Genomic DNA, 17,042 nt, shown 5'->3' with positions numbered 1-17,042 from the left:
AGCTTTCTGCATTTTCCGAAATGCACTTTTTCACCTGTCTGTGCTTGTGCTAAGGCTGACAAACACCTAACATTTCTATTCTCAGATGTTACCTTCTTCTCTATCACCTTATGTATAAAGGGTTTTGTTTCTATAAGCATCCATTACTAAAAGTATAGTATTGCCAGGAAGTGAGCTGCTGCTGCTGCTAAATCGTGTCAGTCGTGTCCGACTCTGTGCAACCCCATAGACGGCAGCCCACCAGGCTCCGACGTCCCTGGGATTCTCCAGACAAGAACACTGGAGTGGGTTGCCATTTCCTTCTCCAGTGCATGAAAGTGAAAAGTGAAAGTGAAGTCGTTTAGTCAAGTCCAACTCTTCCCGACCCTGTGGACTGTAGCCTACCAGGCTCCTCAGTCCATGGGATTTTCCAGGCAAGAGTACTGGAGTGGGGTGCCATTGCCTTCTCGGAGGAAGTGAGCTACAACTTGATAATATAAAAATTACTTAAGTCATTTACCCACCCCTCACAGATAACTGCCAATAAAAGAACAGTATTGAGGTGCTAAGTAGGAGGAATCTTGCCTTATCCAGATAAGTATCCTGGCAGAGACGCCAACAGTTGTGAAAACATGAACAATTAATATTAATAGCAGTAAACAAATATCGTTCGTGTGTTATGTGGGCCTTGAAGTCCTCCAGTTCCTAATTTAGTGTAATCTGTGTGTTTGGGAATCCAGCACGGGTTAACCAGATGAAACACCATCATATGTTATATAGCAAATCACTTCAACCAAGTTTCCATGATCAGTGTTGCCATGACTAGTGTTTCTTAAATGTTACCATGTTTAGTGTTTCTTTTTGCCTGAGAAAACCAATTGAAATTCCCACAAGTTTTAGAAAGATGCCTGTGTACTCAGTCCGTTCATCTCTACCCCCTTGTGACCCTATGAACTGTAGCTGACCAGGCTCCTCTGTGCAAGGGATTCTCCAGGCAAGAATACTGGTGTGGGTCGCCATGCCTTACTTCAGGGAATCTTCCTGACCCAGAGTTGAAACCTGAGTCTCTTATGTCTCCTGCATTGGCAGGCGGGTTCTTTACCACTAGCACCACCTGGAAAGCCCCTTTAGAAAGATGAAAATTTGATAACTACAAACTTGAAGGTACCTTCTTGGGACTGAAACAGTAAGACTGAAATATGACACTGAAAATATTTTTAAAATCTGGTATGCTTAATTCATTTTCTTTCCGGTTGCTCTGCTGTGCTTAGTCATGTCCAACTCTTTGGGATCCCATGGACTATAGGTCACTAGGGGATTCTCCAGGCAAGAATACTGGCATGGGTTGCCATGACTTCCTCCAGGAGATCTTTCCAGTCCATGGATGGAACCCAAGTCTCCTGCATTGCAGGCAGATTCTTTACCGTCTGAGCCACCAGGGAAGTCCAAAAGTACTGGAGTGAGTAACTTATCCTTTCTCTAAGGGATCTTCCCAACCCAGGAATCAAACCAGGGTCTCCTGCATTACAGGCGGATTCTTTACAGCTGAGCTACCAGAGAAGGCCCATGGAATATTATAAGTTAATTCTTTATTAAGAATAAAATAGAACTTTTTGGTTAAAAGAAAACTATTTGCTTGTATGTGTATAGATTATTTCAGAAAGATACCCCCAAACTAATAATATTGTTTCCTGTGGAGAGAGCTAGGTTCTGGAGAGAGGCGAATGAGAGAGGAAGACATTTCACAGTATACCTGTTTATACTTTTGGAGTATTTAACCCATTTGACTATAGTACTTAATTAAAAAATAAAGCTTAAAAAAGTATAAAATTTCTTCCTCCCAATTCAAGCTTTGAACTAGTATCTTGTCCTTCCAGAAGCAGTTAGGTGATTCTTATTTGCCTTAAAAAACATCATTACAAGGAATTTCCTAGAAATAGGATCATACATGCTGCTTGCAATTTGCCCCTTTCATTTAATTTATTGCCATTTATCGTGGCAGGACAAATAAGTCTAGCTTGTTATTTTTGATGAGTGTATAATGTCTAGTACGCAAGCACTTTAACCATTCTGCTACTGATGAGCATGTTGACAGTTTACACTGTTCTGTGAACAGTGTTGCAGAGAAATTCTCAAATACAGCTTTGGGCACTTTTGCAAGTATTTCTGTAAGACACCTGGAGCTGAAATTGCTGTGTGAATGTGAATGCAGATTTAAATCGAATAAATAACTTTCCACATCAGTTTGTGCCTGCCAGTAATAGCCAGTGTGGGGAGTTCTATCTTTTTTTTTGTCTCACCTAAGTTTAAAGATTAAAAAGTGATATCTATTGTTTTAATTTGAGTTTCTTGAATAGTGTGATTGGCATTGTTCAAATGTTTACTGACTCTTCTGTCATGTGTCTATTCTTGCCATTTGACTGTTTTTCTGTGGTGTCCCTCCACTGTTTTTAATGATATATGATAGCACTTTTATATTAAGGATAGTAGTGTTAATGTGTCATATCTGGCAGATATTTTCTCTAGTGTTTTGTAGCTTTCAACTTAGTACCTACATATACTTTGACCATGTAAAGTTTTTAATTCTTTTTGCCACGCCATGCAGCTTGCAGGATCGTAGTTCCCCAACCAGGGATTGAACCTAGGCCCCATGCAGTAAAAGAGTGAAGTCCTAACCACTAGACCACCAGGAAATTTCTTGAAGCTTTTAACTCTTATGTAGGTAATAAGTTTCAATTCTTTCTTTTTGCCTTCTCATTTCGTTTCTTCTCTCTGCTGCCCCCCCACCGCAATACTTCTCCTTCATTTGCTATGTTTAAAAGCTGTCACTAGTCCAACCTTGTAAATATGTTCTCCCAGGTTTTCTTCTGGTACTTTCATGGTTTCATTTTTCATATTTAAATCTTTATTCCATCTGGAAGGTCTTTTGATATAAGGACTGAGGATTATTTGTAATTAGCTGAACTTTGTTTTTCTCCAAATGGTGAACTGGTTTGTCTATTTTAATATTCAATTTCTCTTAATTCATATGAAATGCCATTTTTATCATGTAGTAAATTTCCTTAAAATACACTTTAGTGTCTGGTAGGCCTTTCCTTCTTTTTTTACAATTTTCCTGGCATTTTTTAGTATTTTTCTTCTTCTATATGAGCTTAGGAATATTTCTGGTAGATTCCCCTAACATCCCAGTGTGATTTTGATTGTGATTACAGTGCTTTTATGTATCAGTCAGTTTGGGAAGAATTAACTTGTTCATAATGTTGAATCTTCCTCTCTGTAAACAAGTTATCTTGCTGTGTCTTCTGCATTGTTGGTAGGTGGATTCTTTACAACTGAGCCACCAGGCAAGCCCAAGTTATAGTTTGATTTGCATTTATTAATAATTAGTGATGTTAAACATCTTTTCATGTGCCTACTGGGCATTTAATGTTGTCTTCCTTGGAGAAATGCCTAGTAACATCTTCTGCCCATTTTTCAATTGGGTTGTTTGTTGTTGTTGAGTTGTTTGGGCTATTTATTTATTTTGAGATTAAGGCCTTGTCAGTCACATCATTCACAAATATTTTTTCCCATTCTGTAGGTCTTTTTTTTTTTTTTAATGGTTTTCTTTTCTGTGTAAAAATTTGGAAATTTGGTTAGGTCCCATTTATTTGTTTTTATTTCTATAGCTTCGGGAGACTACCCTAAGAAAATATTTGTGTGATATATGTCAGAGAATGTTATGCTCTCTTCTAGGAGTTTTATGGTACCATGTCTTATGTTTAAGTCTTTAAGTCATTTTTGAGTTTATTTTGTGCATGGTGTGAAAGTGTTGTACCTTCATTGATTTGCACACAGCTGTCCAACTTTCCCAGCACCACTTGTTTAAGACACTCTCTTTTTCCCCTTTTATATTTATTTTTGCCTCCTTTGTCGAAGATTAATTGACCGTAGGTGTGTGGACTTATTTCTGGGCTCTTTATTCTGTTCCAGTGATCTGTATGTCTGTTTTTATACCAATACCACACTGTTTTGATTGCTGTATACTTAAAAAAGAAAAAGAAAACAGGTCCTGATCATTTCTTCTTAAAGGTGCTTTTTGTTGCTATCACAAATGAGTTGTACGAGCTTTTGGTCTCCTTTCTTACCATTATAATTTATTTCAGTAGTGTGCTCTGTAACTCTCACCAGATCACAGGTATCCATGGAGATAGCTGGAAATAACCGGAGGCATGGTAGGAGCCAGTTTCATAAGGGCTTGAGAATTACACTAGAATTTTTTCTTGAAAGCTCTTGAGAGATACTGGAAGAGTTTAGGGATAGGGTGATATAACATCTAACAGCTGATTTTTCAGGGGGAGTGCCTGTGAGGCACTGTGCTAAACTCTCTATAAATATTGTCATATTTTAGTCACAGCAGCTTTGTTTTACAAATGATTTGATCATATTTACAGTTTAGAACAACCATTTAGATGTTAATTTGGAAGATAGATTCATAGGAAGCTTTTATGATGAGAGATTAGATTAAAATTGGTAAGGCTGGAACTTCCCTGGTAGTCTAGTAGTTAGGACTCCGTGATTCTAATGCTGGGGGCACAGGTTCGATCCCTGGTTGGGAAAATAGGACCCTACAAGTTGTGCAGTGTAGGGGAAAAAAAGTAAGGCCTAAGGCCTATATAGTAGAAATGGAGTGGGAGGGAAATATAAATATAAAGGTAGAATCTGTAGGTCATGGTGACAGGATGCTAAGTTGATGGAGAAGGAGTCATGGCTGACTTCCAGCTTTCTGTCCTGAGCAAGAGGATGCTTGGGGATGCCCTTTCTGAGATGGGGAGACCTAAAAGACGAGAAAGAGGAGACTGTGATGGGGTCAGAGTTGGAGGGGAGGAAAGATTAGGAGAGTTTTGGGTGTGTTGAATTACTGCTATACTTTTTTTCTTTAAAAAGGAAAGAAAAATTTTATTAGAAAACACAAAATGGAAAGTAAATTCTAGCTAAAATGCAATTTTAAATGCTTGTATGAATTAAATTAAATTTCTTACAATGCTTAGGTTTCAACTGACTGTGAAGCCTAGTGGGGTTGGAAATTTTTTTTTTTTTTTGAGTGTCACCGATTTGTTCTGGTTTTCCTCTTTATCTCTAGGACTACACGTGGTCTTGGTCTTCTTTATGAGCTATTTTCCCTTCCAACCCTCAGGCCCCCAGTTGTTAGTTTGTAAATAAACTTTTAATTTTGAAACTGTTTTACATTTATAGAAATGTTGCAAGGATAGTACAGAGAGTTCCTATATACCTAACACCCAATGTTCCCTATTGTTAATTAAAATGGTACAGTTGTCACAACTAATGATCTAAAATTGTTCAGTTCAGTTCAGTCGCTCAGTCATGCCCGACTCTTTGCGACCCCATGAATCGCAGCACGCCAGGCCTCCCTGTCCATTACCAACTCCCGGAGTTCACCCTGACTCATGTGCATCGAGTCGGTGATGCCATCCAGCCATCTCATCCTCTATCATCCCCTTCTCCTCCTGCCCCCAATCCCTCCCAGCATCAGAGTCTTTTCCAATGAGTCAACTTCGCATGAGGTGGCCAAAGTACTGGAGCTTCAGCTTTAGCATCATTCCCTTCAAAGAACACCCAGGGCTGATCTCCTTCAGAATGGGCTGGTTGGATCTCCTTGCAGTCCAAGGGACTCTCAAGAGTCTTCTCCAACAGCACAGTTCAAAAGCAGCAATTCTTCGGTGCTCAGCTTTCTTCACAGTCCAACTCTCACATCCATACATGACCACTGGAAAAACCATAGCCTTGACTAGATGGACCTTTGTTGGCAAAGTAGTGTCTCTGCTTTTCAATATGCTATCTAGGTTGGTTATAACTTTCCTTCCAAGGAGTAAGCGTCTTTTAATTTCATGGCTGTGGTCAACATCTGCAGTGATTTTGGAGCCCCCCAAAATAAAGTGTGACACTGTTTCCACTGTTTCCCCATCTATTTGCCATGAAGTGATGGGACCAGATGCCATGATCTTCGTTTTCTGAATGTTGAGCTTTAAGCCAACTTTTTCACTCTCCTCTTTCACTTTCATCAAGAGGCTTTTTAGTTCTTCTTCACTTTCTGCCATATGGGTGGTGTCATCTGCACATCTGAGGTTATTAATATTTCTTCCGGCAATCTTGATTCCAGCTTGTGCTTCTTCCAGCCCAGTGTTTCTCATGATGTACTCTGCATATAAGTTAAATAAGCAGGGTGACAATATACAGCCTTGACGTACTCCTTTTCCTATTTGGAACCAGTCTGACTGGTTCCATGTCCAGTTCTGACTGTTGCTTCCTGACCTGCGTATAGGTTTCTCAAGAGGCAGGTCAGGTGGTCTGGTATTCCCATCTCTTTCAGAATTTTCCACAGTTTATTGTGATCCACACAGTCAAAGGCTTTGGCATAGTCAATAAAGCAGAAATAGATGTTTTTCTGGAACTCTCTTGCTTTTTGATGATCCAACGGATGTTGGCAATTTGATCTCTGGTTCCTTTGTCTTTCCTAAAACCAGCTTGAACATCTGGAAGTAAGTCGCCTCAGTCATGGCCAATTCTGTGATCTTACGTACTGTAACCAGCCAGGCTCCTCTGTCCATGAGATTCTCCAGGCAAGAATACTAGAGTGGGTTGCTATTCCCTCCTATAGAGGATCTTCCTGACCCAGGGATGGAACTCAAATCTCTTACGTCTCGGGTGTTGGCAGTTAGGTTCTTTACCACTAAAGTCAACTGGGAAGCCCCCTAGTTCCCTGACCAGGAATAAAACCTGGGCCCCCAGGTTCACTCCCTGATTGGGGAACTAAAATACTGCAAGCCGCCATGCATGGTTGGTAAAAAATAATTGAGAATTTCAGTATAGTGACAACAGAGCATTAAACCAAGCATGAGGCCCTTCTGAGCATGAGACCCTGTGTGATAGCATATCATACAGCATGTAACTCGGCCTGCGTAGAAGTGGTAAGTAAAGAGGGCCAATATTAAAGCAGTGGAAGTGGGATTGGAGACTGGAGAGCTGTAATGCAAGATACTAAAGAGGTAAGCCTAAGGAATTGATTGATGATTAGATGTGGCAGGTGAGTGGGTGGATAAAACATGGAATGTTAAGTTTCAGATGGGATAATGCTATTCACTGAGGGAAATCAGAGAACCAGGTTAGCTTTGAGGGGAACATAAATAGTTCAGTTTTAAACATAGTAACATTTAATATACAAGTATCTATAGAAAAAGAACAGAATGCAGTTGGAACTGATAGTACTTACTTATCTCTGATGTTGAGGACCAGGTAGGAGGTGGTGGTTGGTTGGGGCTGTTAGCCTTTTAAAGAAAGAATCCATGCATTTCTTGTATAATTAAGAAATAATATTTTTATTCATGAAAATCAAGTCACAAAGTATTATTGTGTTTGTAAGAGAAATGGGTTGAATCTGAGAGCAAAAATTTATAAAAGTTTATAATAAAAGAAAGGCATTTATGGTAGAAATGGATTTGTATCCACATGTTTTCTGTTTCTAGTAATACACAAAATTCAAAATAGGCTCTTAGTGTCCTGTTATGTAATTTATTTACTTAGCACCTACAGTCTATGGGTTGCTCTACAGGGTGTATAATTTAAAAAATTTACATTAAATTTTACTCATGTTGTATCTCTGTGTGATCTTGGGAAAATTAGCAAGTTTCTCTGAGTATAGTTTCCTTATTGGTAAAATGGAGATGAAACTAACTTTACTGGGAATGTGAGAATTAAATAGGACTATAAGAAAAAGTTCTTTGTAAACTCTAAAATTTGTAAATTCATACAATGTAGCTCTGCACCCTTCTTAGTGAGCCTCCTATCTCCTTTCCAGTTTCATCTTCCACAGCCTTTCTTCTCAAACTAGTTTTCTTACCACTTCCTGAACATGCCTTGGCACCTCACCCCCCTCAGGGCTTTGTTTAAATATCACCTTCTCAATGAGGTCTTGTGGCTCAAACAGTAAAGTGTCTGCCTACAATGCAGGAGACCCGGGTTCGATCCCTGGGTTGGGAAATCCCCTGGAGAAAGAAATGGCAACCCACCCCAGTATTCTTGCCTGGAAAATCCCATGGACAAAGGAGCCCAGTAGGCTACAGTCCATGGGGTCGCAAAGAGTCGGAGACAACTGAGCCACTTCACTTCACTTCACTTCACTTCTCAATGAGGTCTACAATGTGTACCTTATTCAAAACCGCAGTCTGCTCTTCCTCTTTAGCTCTTCATCCTCAATCCCACTTTTACTCTCTTCACACTCATAACAGATTCCTTACCTATTGTCTCTTCCTCCTCTACCCACTTCCCAATAGAAATGAGATTTCATTTGGGTAGAGATCTTTGTTTGTTTTATGATGTATCCCAGGCTTCCCTGGTGGCTGAGATGATAAAGAATCTGCCTCCAGTGTGGGAGACCCAGGTTCGATTCCTGGGTTGGGAAGATCCCTTGGAGAAGAGAATGGCTACCCACTCCAGTATTCTTGCCGGATAATTCCATGGATAGAGGGGCCTGGCAGTCTATAGCCCATGGGGTCGCAAAGAGTCGTGATGTGACTGAGCGACTAAGCACAGCCCAGTAGCAATCGACTATCACTTTACTTTTTTCAGGCATATGGAACATTGCCTGGTACAGATTAGGCACTTAATACATATTTATTGAATGAATGAATACATGAATATGCATTGTGCCAGACTTTAAGCCAGGCACCAGGTAGATGTGAAAAAGCAAAGATGGTTCCTGCCCTCATCGAATGTACAGCCTAGCACTATAGTGGTTTTTCTGCCTGTCTGGGCTGCCCTCCTGCAGGAAATGTCAGAGTGACTAATTGCTGAGTTCAGAGCAGGCTTTCATCTCAGCAGTAAGCATTTTTCAGATAATTTTGCTTTTAAGTTTTTTTTTTTCCTTTTTTAAAAAATTCTAATGGGAAGAGGAGGGAAAAATAGAAATGTCTTCTCTTTGTGTTGGTTGCTCAGTCATGTCTGACTCTCTGATCCCATGGATCAGAAGCCCACCAGGCTTCTCTGTCCATGGGATTTCCCAGGCAAGAATGCTGGAGTGAGTAGCCATTTCTTTCTCCAGGGGATAGTCCCAACCTAGGGATCGAACTGGAGTCTCCTGCATTGCAGGCAGATTATTTACCATTAGTCATTCTAAATTAAAAGGCAACAATTTCCCCCAATGCAAGGCAGAATAGTATCCCCTTTAAAGCACCATGCCTTATAGAAAGAGGCCTTATAGTTGAAAGAGGTCATGGAGTAGAGCTGGGTTACTTTTTTGTTCTTTTTTTTTTCAACCTGAATAAAAAAGGTGGTTGTAATTTTTCATGCTATTGAAGAATGAAAAGATATGCAGTAAACATGTTTATTGGGGCTCCCCAAATTGCTAAGTGGTAAAGAATCTGCCTGCTAATGCAGGAGCTGCAGGAGACCCAGGTTTGATTCCTGGGTCGGGAGATTCCCTGGAGGAGGAAATGACAGTCCACTGCAGTCTTCTTGCCTGGGAAATCTCATGAACAGAGGAGGCTGGTGGGCTAAAGTCTATGGGCTTGCAAAGAGTCGAACAAGACTGAGCATGCATGCACAAACATGTTTATTGCTGTCTTTTTTTTAAATTACGAAACGCTTCATCTATGAGATCCTGACCTATTTCCTCAGGTCCCCTATATGCAGTTGGTCAATCTGAATTTTTATATTGCTAAAAATCTCTTTTTAAGAGAAGAGGGAAGAAAGAGCTCAAATTGAGTGTATTTGAAAATAATCTGCTGATCCAACACACTTAAAACAATATGCCAGCAACTATTCTGTCTCTCACCCTTTTCTCATTCGGGCTTCCCTGGTGGCTCTGACGGTAAAGCATCTGCCTACAATGCGGGAGACCCAGGTTCGATCCCTGGGTCAGGAAGATCCTCTGGAGAAGGAAATGGCAACCCAGTCCAGTACCCTTGCCTGGAAAATCCCATGGGAGGAGGAGCCTGGTAGGTTACAGTCTTCTCATTCAGGTAACCACAATCTAGGAAAAGTCCAAAGCTGGGTGTCTACCTACAAGATGGAATAAAGAATTAAGGAAGAACGCTACTGCACAGGTATGCAACTGAAATAAATGATTTTTAATATCCCTTCCAAATGGAGACTATTGACTTTGATAATTTAAATTCTTAAATCCTGGTTATCCTCATTTATTTGAATAATCCAGTTGATAACATTTTGTGTATATATGTCTCCTAGATAACTATTTTTAATTCTTCACCTTATTTTGCTATAAAATGTCTTCTAACTTGAGTTTGATATTTCATCTTAATTTCTTTGTCTGCAAGTAAATTTTGTTATAAGCATTATAAGCATGAATTATATTTCCCATGATCTTTTTGTCAGAAAAAAATTGATTAGAGGAAACTCTTGCGGAAGTAGCCTTGATCTCTTGTGAACAATTTCTATGGTGCCCCATAAACCAATGATATGATATGATGTAGAAATTTACTGTGCAAGATTTTAGTGTTATCTTGTACTAGGTAACAACTTAAATTTTGTTTAACAATTGTCACATTGTGAATAAATTCTACAATATCCTCAACAAACCAGAGAGCAATACAAAAGAGAAACTCCGGAAATGACCCCTCTGCAAAGTCTTCTTTAATGCTGTTGATTTATAAGCTCTCATGTTTGTCAGTATCACCTTGTAGACACAACTCTATCATAACAATTACATAAATGTGTATAATGTATTATAAATATTGATGTCAATGTCTTCTTTTAGAAAGGGTTCATAGCCAATTCCAAGGATACTAGAAAAGCCTCCAGAAAAAAAATTGCGCACACACACACACACACAGTACATGCTGCTGTAAATTAAAAGTTCAAAAAAAAAAGTGCAGAGAATGAATAAATAAAAACATGGTTTTCAGGAAGAGTGAAGAAATAAAAATAAGACAAAATAGAGCCAGGGACAAAGCTAAAAATACAGATAGGAATGACCTTCACATTTGCTACAGCTGGGCCATGAATTTGTCTCTAAGCTGAGAGCCTCCTTGGTTCCACAATTCATGGTGTCCATAGATAAAAAACAAACCCGTTACTCTGGAGACGTAAAACTTCCCAGAATTGAGGTCAGATTGGTCTGTCTCCCAGGGATGCTCAAGAAGAGAACATTGTGTTGGATGAGGAGCAGTGTCCATGACAGCATCCCTGAGAGGGTGTCTAGTTCAGAAGGGTGTCTCTTACAGCCTGATGGCAACACACCAAAAAGTGATTCAGTGAGTTAAAGCGGTGGGCTAAAGTTTCTGAGGTGGAGCATTCTCAGTGATCATCCACCTAGTACGGTTACTAGCATATAGCAGGTATCAAAAAGTATTTGTTGAGTGAATGTCAAGTACAGAAGATGAAGCTCAAAGACTCCCTCTAAAAGGCCCCACTCATTACCAAGACTTAAAATCTTGCTCCCCAACTCTGCACTCCTTTTGCAGCTATCAAGCAATGTAGTCATGAAATATTTCTTCTACTGTTGGGGTAAATTGCCATTTCAGTTTGGCTGGAGCATTTATGTGTGGGTGTACACACTTACTGGTGGTGATAGTGATAGTTTTGGGTTAAGAAAGTACTGTACTCATCAAACTGGGAGGTCAGATTGCTGATGACCATCACATCGTTTCTGGCTTAGATCCAGATTCCCACATCTAGGCTGTTCTTCAGAGAAGAGGCAGGGCTGGCGATGGTACTGCAGTGGGCCTTTGTCATTGGTCTCTGTGCTGAGCATGAGGAAGACCCAGTAACAAGTCACAGATGCACTGGAATTAAAAGGGACTCAAAAAAAAAAAAAAAAGGGACTCAGTGGTGAGCTAGTAGCTCCTGAATCAGGGTTTCCTATAGTCCTGTAGGGTGACTGGGATTGAATTAAGCTCCCAGGTTGGGGTTCAGTCTTTTAGCTGGCAGAGTTAGAGGCTTAGGGTAGGGCCTTGTATAAGGGTCTCTCTGCCTGGTGTATGTCACCATCTCTTGTTCCTGAATGTCATCTTCTTGTCATTGATGTTGTAAAGGTGTTTTAGGGCAGAAATGTGGTCCCTGTGTGCAACTTTCCACCTGTATAAATCACAATGGTGTCTTTATCATGGTGAAGATATTCTCATCTTCTGGTGTGTAACCTTACCTTATTCTTGCTTCAATAGCAATGGCACTGCTAGACCTAGAACAGGAAACTGGGAGAGAGAGTAAAGTGGCAAAGAATATGGAAATTGACTCCCTGGGTTTGAATCCTGGCCCTGCAACAAGCAAGTTACTTATTATTCTTGTTCCTCAGTTTTCTAATCTGTAAAAAGGGACAATAATAGTACCTGGCTCTTAGGGTTATTGTGAGGACTAAATTAGTTAATACCTGTAAATTGTTTAGAACAGTGTCTGTATGTAAATATTATATAATAATGTTTGCTAATAATAAAATAAGTAATACTGTTGTATTTGAACAGAAGAACTAACATAGCTAGTACATCAGCATAATATTGATTTATTAAAATATTGATTGAGTTCCTACTATGTGCTAGGGTCTTTTCTAGGTCCTTGAAACAATGTTTTCCTTGAAACAATGTTGACCATAATAGACATAATCCCTTTCCTCATAGAACTTATAGATGAATGGGAGTACAGACATTAAACTAACAATTACAGCAGTGTAATTGTGCACTGGCCTCTCTCTTGTTAGGGAAGTTGTCCCTTGACCCAAGTTTCAGGCATTTTAGTCCTAAGAATTCCAGTATACATTAGGAACAGTGCCTCTTTTGTTTTTATTTTTATAAAGTACATGTTCTAGTTTTCTAATGAAATATGACAAAATGCCCTCCACCCCCCACCAAACTGGTGGCTTAAAATAGAAACAGTAAAAAAAAAAAAAAAAGAAACAGTCACTTATTTGCTCAAAACTCTGCATTTAAACCAAGGTTTATCAGAGATAGCTTGTGTTTGTTCTGTGTGGTGACTACTAAGATTGCTCAACTAGGGCTGGAGGGTTCATCTAAGCTAGATCACTCACATGCTGTCTGCTGGCTGGGAGCTTAGCTGGGGCTGTTCATCAGGACCTCTATGCTTCTTCATGTCATCTCTCCACATGGCTAAGTTGGGCTTCTCACAGCTTGGCAGCTGAATTCTGAAGAGGAGCAACCTGCAAGGATAAGCCACAATGTGCAAACACTTATTAAGGCTCTGCTCACATTCTACTTCTTAATGTCCCATCAGCTAAAGCTAGTCCCACATCCAAGTCCAAAGTCAGTGTGGGAGGGAACTATACAAGGGCAAGGATTCTGAGACATAAGAATCAATAGAGTTCAGTTCAGTTCAGTTGCTCAGTCGTGTCTGACTCTGTGACCCCATGAACCGCAACACGCCAGGCCTCCCTGTCCATCACCAACTCCCGGATTCCACCCAAACGCATGTCCATAGAGTCAATGAACTGCCATAGAGACAAAGGCTATATCTCTATTTTCTAAAAAAATTATTTGTCCTTTTATTCCTCCTCAACCACATATGCTATGCCCCCTATCTGTGAGATCTCCCCTATTTGGAGAGTGGTTAAAAACTTCTGTTACAGGCCATATAATTTAGGCCAATGTTATTCTATGATAAGTAGATATTTTACTCTCATTGAAAATACGGTGAAGGAAGGAAGAGTAAATTTAGCTAAACTGTGTTATTTTGATATGCAGAGCTGGATCTTTATTAGTGAAGAGTGATAAGGTAGGAGGGTCCCAGGGTTGTCTGAATAGTATAAAAGTGTAGACATACAAATTTGTTGTGTATGCATGCATGCTAAGTTGCTTCAGTGGTGTCTGACTCTCTGTGACTCCATGGACTGTAGCCTGCCAGGCTTTTCTGTCTATGGGATTCTCCAGGGAAGAATACTGGAGTGGGTTGCCATGCTCTCATCCATGGTATCTTTCTGACCCAGGGATCAAACCCACATCTCTTATGTCTCCTGCATTGGCAGATGGGTTCTTCACCACTAGCACCATCTGGGAATCCCAAATTTGTTGTCAAGAGGAGCGAAAAAAACATGGTCAGGAAAATGCCACTGGGCATCCAGTCTGAATTATAGTGAGAAAGACAAAATGGGAGAAATTGCAGCTAGGTCAGTCTCACTGATTTACCTATGAGAGTAGAAGAGCTCAAAGGTAAGTCAGTGAAAGGTGAATGTCGGCTGGAGCTGAGCTCTCCACACTGACAGTCCCTTAAAGGGAGGGGCTGGGGCTGGTTTGTTGCCTTGTCTGTCTTTAACACCTAACTCACTGCCTAATACAGAGGAGGCACCCCAACTGGTTGTTGAATGGATGTAGACATTGAGGTTCGAAGAAATTGCAGGTTGTAAACCATTCCCTCTCTTTAATATCCTGGTGTCACAAAATAATTAGAATGACCTTTTAAAAATACATACCATTAAAAAAAAATTGTCAGTCTTGAAGTCATTGGTGGTACTGGGGCTCAAAAAGCACTCCTCTGATTAAAAGCCCTTGATGGCTTCCCATCCCACTTAGATATTCACATGGCTTCCTTCTTTTACGTCTGTGCTAAAAAAAAAGGGGGGGGGCCTTCCACAATATACAAAATATCCTCACCACTTTCTAGCCTGCTTTTTCTTTTTCTTTCTTTTTTTTTTTTAATATTCATTTGGGCTTGCCTGGTGTCTCAGCCATAAAGAATTCCCCTGCAATGCAGGAGACACAGGAGATGTGGGTTCAATCCCTGGGTTGGGAAGATCCCCTGGAGGAGGGCATGGCAACCCACTCTAGCATTCTTGCCTTGAGAATCCCATGGACAGGAGCCTGGCAGGCTACAGTCCATAGTGTCGCTGAGAGTCAGACATAACTGAAGCAACTGAGCAGGAGCATGAGGGGGTTAGTTGTGGCATGCAGGATCTTTCATTGTGGCATGTAAGGACTCTAGTTTCATCACACAGGCTTAGTTTCTCTGTGGCATCTGGTATCTTTGTTGCCTGAACAGGGATTGAACCCATGTTCCCTGCAATGGAAGGTAGATCTTAACCGCTGAACCACCAGGGAAGTCCCTATCCTGCTTTTTCTTTATAACGTTTATCCCTACATGACCTGTATTTCTTTTTTATGGTCTGCCTCTCCCCACTATATTGTAAGCTCCTTGGAAGCTGAAGCTTTGTTTTGTTCACTGTGCTATAGGCCCCAACACCTAAAACAATGCCTGACATGTCAAAAGTGCTAAAAAATACTTGGTGAATGAATGAATAGTGTACCAAGCCATGGAAGGCTAGGCCTCACTGATTTCCTCCGGCTAGAGGCCAAGACCCTGGAGACTGTGGAATGCAGGTATCTATGTGGGCTTCTACAGCCACGTCCCTCCTACTTGACCAGTGGGAAGAACTCATCTTGGCTGTGTCAGGAGCCCAGGCCCTCCTGTTTGGAGTTACTGTTAACTGTCTGTAATTGTGAGGTTGAGGGCCTAGGTAGTGCAGGATTCATATGGCTTGGGAATGGTACCAAGGGCAGGCCTATCAGTCTTTAAGTTAGTTTTTCAGCTTCCAATCAGAGAACCTTGACTGAGTGAGTTCAAAAAATGGAAGGAAAGCCCTTGTGTTAGGTATGTGGCTAGGTAAGGAAAAAATGGTAGATAGGATTATGAGAGAGAGAGATGATATCTCATTTAAAAGTAGACACATACTGAGTTTAGTCAGGTCTGTGTTTTGAAAATATTTTCTCTAGTTACATGTGGATGGATTGGAGGAGGCTGAAGTGAATTAGGGAGAAAATAAAGAAGAACATTCCAGAGAAAATAGCATGAGCATCTGGGAACACAGTGGAGTATTGCAGTTAGGCCAGGGCTTCATAGGGATATCTCATCCATCTCTCTAGAGTGCTGGGGAGGAGCGGTGGGATGGTAGGAAGTTCAGGATTGTTGGTACAAGGCTGGCAATGAAGAGATAGTAGAAGGTAAGCAGGATAAGTTAGAAGGCCTTCCTGTGACTTTCTTCTTAGTGTGAGACATTCAGAAGAGACCACCAGGACTTCTGCAATTTACGCAAAAGAATTTCTGAATTGATACAAAAGTTCTAACAGGAACCATATGAATGCTAGTACTTGGAATTACAATGATGATGCCATAGTCTTGGAAAGTTAGATTCTTGAGAAAGTTAAGCTATGAAATCAACACAGAGTGGGAGAGGCTAACCAGTACAGAAAGTAGGAGTTGAAAACAATAAAGTACAAATTATAGGAGGAAGGTTTTAAAGTAAATTGCAGGGTATAGTTTACAGATACATTAGCATGTTTATACTGTGATGAATAGAACAGAACTTCTCTACTGGTGTGCCAGTTATAGGTGTGACTCTAATAATTTAAAAATATTATCATTATAAACTTAATCAGAAATTACATCACTATTTCACCATGTGAAACCTAATGTCAGAAAGGTAATATTCACAGAAACACGGTCAAGTTTCTCATAAAAGTAAAAACAAATTTTATTTGGATATTTAGCCAAAATCAATACTATTTCCTCAAGTAGTCTATTTAAAATTATTATTGCATGTAATTACAAAGAAAATATTTTTTTTCCACTAAGTTCCTCATAGAACTTAAGATGACCCCAATATGCTCTGCATATTTTATCTTTATGCCACGACATCAATAAATTGGGAAGCAGTGGGAGTTATTAACTTACCTAAGAAGAGAATACAAAATATCATTAGAAGTATTCATTACTTATTTCTAACAAAATATCATTAGAAAATACTCAGGAAGTGTTTAGGTTGGATTCCCTCAGAGGCAGACACTGAGGCAAGGATTTGAGTGCAGTTTGTTTTGGAGATGATCCCAGGAAGTACCAGGAGGGGAGTGGAGACCTGAGACAGGGCTGGGAGGGCAGCAGGACAGGCAGGTTAAGGCACAGCTTACCCCTCTAGACAACTAGGGCGGGAGAGCCTCTTGGAGTTGAGTAGTTTATGCTTCAAAGATGTTTCACCCCACGGGTGTGGAAACAAGTTACCCTTCCACTTCTTTACATCATTCTCACTACTACTCCCAGGGGTGTAAATCCCCTCC

The sequence above is a fragment of the Capra hircus genome, chromosome 8, assembly GCF_001704415.2.
Source record: "Capra hircus breed San Clemente chromosome 8, ASM170441v1, whole genome shotgun sequence".
NCBI classification, from domain to species: Eukaryota; Metazoa; Chordata; class Mammalia; order Artiodactyla; family Bovidae; genus Capra; species Capra hircus.
This window is presented reverse-complemented; position numbering follows the sequence as displayed.